This window comes from Manacus vitellinus, unplaced genomic scaffold (genome assembly GCF_001715985.3).
Source record: "Manacus vitellinus isolate BGI_N305 unplaced genomic scaffold, ASM171598v3 scaffold_27_pilon, whole genome shotgun sequence".
Taxonomy (NCBI): domain Eukaryota; kingdom Metazoa; phylum Chordata; class Aves; order Passeriformes; family Pipridae; genus Manacus; species Manacus vitellinus.
In genome coordinates, this window is record NW_021940039.1 from 8,940,225 (window position 1) to 8,945,782 (window position 5,558).

At 52.4% G+C, this 5,558-nt stretch overlaps 1 protein-coding gene across 1 annotated transcript in view; it reads left to right on the forward strand.

Moving 5' to 3' along the window:
• WHRN (whirlin) overlaps window positions 1-5,558 on the forward strand; it is a 75,980-nt gene that overhangs the window by 44,564 nt on the left and 25,858 nt on the right. The gene's annotated exons all lie outside the window — the stretch shown is intronic.

A 5,558-nucleotide genomic window follows, 5' to 3' on the forward strand; every position in this document is an offset into this window, starting at 1 on the left:
AGGTCCCTTCCAACCCAGCTGATTCTGTGATTCTGTGATACAGAGCAGCCTTCCCTGCAGTCCTAACCAGTGGATCCAATGTTTTACCAGAGCCCTGTGTCCATCCTCCCCACAGGTGAAGTAACAGTGGTGATGGTCAGTGGTAAGTGTGAAATGGAGGGTTGGGAGCAGGACAGAGCTCTGGAGCCACGTGTCTCCAGGCCAGGCACAGCAGCAGGGCAGGCCCCAGCACCATCCCAACACAGGATGGCACCTGCCTGCTGGAAAGCTGGGACCTGCTTCCCGTGGTCACCTTCTGCTTCACAGCACTTGGATCTTTGTCATCTGTCCAGGCTTGAAGCTGTTTGGATTTGTCACAGCAGCAAAGGGCCGTTTGTGCTGTGAATTGTCAGTGATGGACTTCTGGAATCAACAGCTTATTTCGTTAAAAGCACTTTGGAAACCCTCAGACAGCAAAAAAACCCTCGTAGGTGCTGCTGAGCTGGGAGGAAGATGAAGTGTGCAAAATGCTCTGCCAGTGTTGGACTGTGAATTCTCTGAGAAGCACCATTCCATCAGCTGAATTGCTGCTCTAATGTGCTTATTGCCAGGGGAGCTGCTTGTTCCTTCAAGCTTTTGGTGCAGCAGAAGAAAGAAAATATATATAAAGAAGAGAGTGTGAACATCTCCTTGCCTTCAGGCACTTCTGTACCCAGAAGTAGCTGTAATTATTATTAAAAAAAAAAAATCTGTGATAATATTGTGTGCTTTGAATGTTTGAGGCACTAATGGTGACTACTTGAGCATGAAGGATAAGAGAGGCAGGAGAGAGGAGGAAGGATTTCTGTCTATTAGTTTGTAATGGCATTTTCAGTGTGAAGTGTGAAGCTCCCCATGTCTCTCACTGTTTGCTTGCTCTGACCTTGCTGGGGTTTGATTTTGTTTACAGCTTTGAGTGCATCCATTTGGGGGGGGGGTGTGGATAGTTCCCTGTGTTATTGGAATATGTGATGTGAGCCACTGGTCCCCCCAGTGCCCAGGCCTGGAATCACAGAATGATTTGGGTTGAAGGGACCTTTAAAGCCCCTCTAAACCCCTTGCAGCAAGCAGGGGCAGCTTCAGCTCCACCAGGTTGCTCAGAGCCCCATCCAACCTGAGCTTGGATGTTTCCAGGGATGGGACATCTTGCCTTGAGGGGTCTGTAGCACTGTCCCAGCAGACTTACCCCAAAATACCCCTTGGGTCAGAGCTCAGCCCACCTCACCCCAAGCTGATGGGCAGCAGTGCCATCTCCTTGTTCCTTTGGGTGGAAAAGCACCCAAAAGTGGTAACTGTTGCATGAGCCAAGCCCTGCCTGGCAGGGAGGCAGCGTTGGGCTCAACATCAGCCTGGCCAGGAGCTGGGCTGAGGCTTGGGGTGGGGAAAGGACTTGGTTTGGGGACTGTCCCTGTGCTCTGAGTGTCCCCTCTCTGCCCTGGGAGGTGCTCACTGTCCCCACTTGTGCTGTGGCTGTGCTGATGTTACACATATTAAACCCCTTGGAAGTAGTGCCCAAGCCCTGGCATGGCTTTACCAAGCCTGCCCTGGGCAGGGGGGTGATGTTGGGCCAGCTCTGATGGATTTGGCACCCCCAGAGCTGTGGCTGCTGCTCCCAGCACTCAGTTAATGGCTCTGCCTTCCCTCACTCCTGTGTTTGCAGGATGTCTAGACACAAACCTGTGGGGTTTCCTTGGGAAGCAGGAGGAGGACGAGCCCTGGGAGCCTCCTGAAATGTTGGTTTTGTTTGTGTGGTGGCAGTAATGGCACAGAAATAGCTGCCAGCATGGGTGAAACCTCCTCAGCCACACTCGTGGGCCGAGTCCTGCTGGTGCCGAGCAATTTGTGTCTGAAAGAGCTTTTTTTCTAATGATAAAATCGAGTCTGTCAACAGGTAATTTCATAAACCCGGAGAGAAGGAATCCTGGGCAAGAATCAGCTCGGAGCAAATGCTTTATTAATGGTGGTGGTTTTTTCCCTTCATTTCCTGCTCCGGGAGGCAGCAGATGTTTCAGCATTGAAATTGAAATTAAAATTGTGACCTTGATCTTCCAAATGCTCCTGTGTGGCACGTGCAGGAGTAGCCTGGGGCTGGGCACAGCCTTGGAATGGCACAAGGGAGGGAGGTGGGCACTGCACAGTGTCAGTGCTGCCTGGGAATACCCAGCAAGGGGTGGGGGGTGACCTTGCCTGGATGTTAATTTGCCTCCAGTGCCTAAAGGGGCTCCAAGAGAGCAGGAGAGAGACTTTTTACAGGGACATGGAGTGATTGGACAAGAGGGAATGGCTTTAAGATGAAGGAGGGTAGAATTAGATGGGATATTGGAAAGGAATTGTTCCCTGTGAGGGTGGGGAGGCCCTGGCACAGGTTGCCCAGAGAAGCTGTGGCTGCCCCATCCCTGGAAGTGTCCAAGGCCAGGTTGGACNTGGCAGGAGGGGCTGAGCAGTGACCAGATGAGCCCAGGGGAGGCCCCAAGAGGATCAGAGGGCTGGAGCAGCTCTGCTGGGAGGAAAGGCTGGGAGAGCTGGGATTGTTCAACTGGAGAGGAGAAGCTTTGGGTGACCTGATTGTGGCCTTCCAGGACATGAAGGGAGCTGCAAGAAAGATGGAGAGAGACTGTTTCCAAGGGCCTGGAGTGACAGGACAAGGGGGAATGGCTTCAAGGAGGGAAGGTTTAGGTCAGAAATCAGGAAGAATTCTTCCCTGTGAGGGTGGGGAGGCCCTGGCACAGGTTGCCCAGAGAAGCTGTGGCTGCCCCATCCCTGGAAGTGTCCAAGGCCAGGTTGGACGGGGCTTGGAGCAACCTGGACTAGTGGAAGGTGTCCCTGCCCATGGCTGGGGGTGGGATGAGATGATCTTTAAGATCCCTTCCAACCCAAACCAGTTTTGGATTATGATGTCCTCAGTTTCCCCCATGGAATAGCTGCCCTTGCTTGCTGCCTGGTTTAGGATGGTGTCAGGACAGCTGTGGATTTGCAGCTCAGATTGATCCCAGCTTTCCCTGATTTTAGCCCTCGAGGGATGTCACAGCTCCTCACCCTGAGTGAGCTGCAGCCTGGCTGTGGAATGGGGAGGAGGGAGGAAGCATGAAGTGGAAGTGGAACCTCAGTGCTTTCTTCTGGGGCAGGACTTGGCACAGAAGTGTTAATCATATACCTACAAACCTGAGTGGAAAAGCCCAGGCAGCAGGGCTTGATCCAGGGAATGCTGTGCTGAGTCTGTTCCCGGTGGGGCCCTGGGTCAGCACTTTCCACTGTGGCAGGATCGATGGTGGGAACCACTGGGAACATCAGTCTGGTCCCAGGGCACGGGTTTAACTCCGTGCTTGGACAGCTCAGCTGGGCTTGTGCTTCACCCAGCCGGGTGTGGAGTGGGCTCATGGCACAGGGAGGTGCCCTCGGTGGAGGGTGAGGGTGATGCTGTGCTTGGGGCACCCTCCTGGCACCACCTCTGTGTGTGCTGGACCCATCCCTGGAGGCAGAGTCCCTTGGGAAGAAGCAGTGTGCAAAACAGTCCCCTCTGATCCCTAAGCCCTTATGGGGTGGCTCAGCCTTCCCTTCATCCCTTCATCCCGGCAATCAGCTTATCCCTCCTCCTCCTCCTCCTCCTGACCCAGCCGAGCCCCCTGCCTGCCAGCACTCCCTCTCTTTCCCAGCCATTCCCGAATCCCGGCGTTTATCCCCGAGCTGGACGCTCCAAGCGCCGATTTCCCCGTCCCCTGCTGCCGCCTCCTTTTCCCGGCAGTTCCCACCGCGCTGCCCCGGGGCTTGCCCGGGGAGCCACGGCCATTAAGCTGATTAAGAAACGCAATTAAGCCCTGAACAGCCCGACTTGCTGGGGCTGCCAGCAGCGAGGTGTTTTTCAGCAGTGCTTGGGTTTCTCCACAGGGCTTGGAAGAGGCTTTCAGCCCTTCATGGCTTGGGGTTGTATCCCTTGCTTTCCGCTCCTGGAAGCCCAAGTTTTCCCTGGAAGGGCAGGTTTTCCCTGGAATACCTGTGAACAAACCAGCTCACGTGGCAGCACCTCGGGTGGAGAGGGAGAGGGAGTATCTCTTACTCCATCTGATGATACCCATGTGGGAGAGCAGGTTCTCAGCTTACCAGCTCGTTGGGATAGTGTTAAAGGGAGATGGAAATGTCTGGGTACCCCTCCTGTTGCCAGTTCTGGTTGTATGTGCTGTTCAGGGACCTGCAGAGAGGGTTTTGGCACTCCCAGTCTATTTTGACCTGATCTCTGACTCCATGCACTCTGCTACTTCCATTTTTTCCCCAGTATTTGGGATTTTTGAGAAGTTTGGCCCACAGTGGGGTGAAGAAGTTAGAGAAAGGAAAACCCTAAATGTCATTAGACAGACTGGGAGAAAACAGGACTTCAGAAAAGTTGAATGTTTTTCTGGCTTTAAAGAGACACTGAGTGGAGTGTTCTGTGGTGCAGAGCAATGTTTCCACGTGAAGAGAGAGCTGAACTGCCCTTGGTTTCAACAGGACTGTTGGGTGGGTTCAGTGCCCAGCAGCCTCTCCAGCCTGGCATGAAGGGTCTCTGTGTAATTCCTTTAGAATTCTTCAAGCCTCAAATAGTTTCCAGCCCTTTCTGCACTTTAAATGAGGGGAAGGACTAACCCAGGAGGTTTGTGCAGCCCTAGAGAAGGGTGCTGGTGTGAGGAGTTAATGTCTTTACAGTTCTCATCTCCAGCCATTCCTGGAGTGTGGAGCTGCTTTGCATCCATCTCATTAAGTAGAAAATTTGGAGGCTCAGGTCCATTTGTGTCCTGCTGCTGATTTCTGATTTTCACCAAGGTAGAAAATGGGTTTTCAATACCAGCCACTCTAAGGCTGGGCTGAATTCCCCGTGTGATGCCGTGTCCTCTGGAAAGGTGGATTAATTAGTGACTCAAAGCTGGAAATTACTTTTCCATCCAGGTAAATGTGCAAGATTTCAGTTTGACTGCAGCGAAGGGTTTTAAATATAAAAGCCCTTCCCAAGCAGCCTGTTTCTGGTTGTTTCTATCAGTGTGAAACACATTTTGGCCTTTCTCGTTTGTTTTTATTCCTGCTGTCTGCTTTTCTCCAGGAGTGACTTAAAACTTGGGGACCAAAGCAAAAGAAAAAGCCCCTGGAGTTATTAATTTAGGAGGTGTCATGCAGTGAGTGAACAAAGGCCATTTTAAATTGAGAGTCCTCCAGGGAGCTGAACACAGATTTGCTCATGCACTCAAAATTCTCACCTGAACATCCCTATATTTTCAGAGCAGGAGAAGGTGGAGGGAGGCAGATGGAAGCTGGCTGGTGGCTCGGGTGTGCTGTGCAGATCAGCATCTGGTGGGGAGAACATCTGTCCAGGTGCTGTGGGGTTGTGGAAGATCAGCCTGTCAGGTTGTGGGAAATGTTAAATATCTTCTGCAAAATGTGCTGGCTGGCTGGAAAACTTATCCTTGTGTTATTAATTAGAGATAATCAGGCACAGGAGCCCCTGGGCCTCTTTGGGGTTTGCCTTGTGGCTTGTTCTCCATATCCTTTCCCAAGGGGAGAGTGCCTGGAGTGGC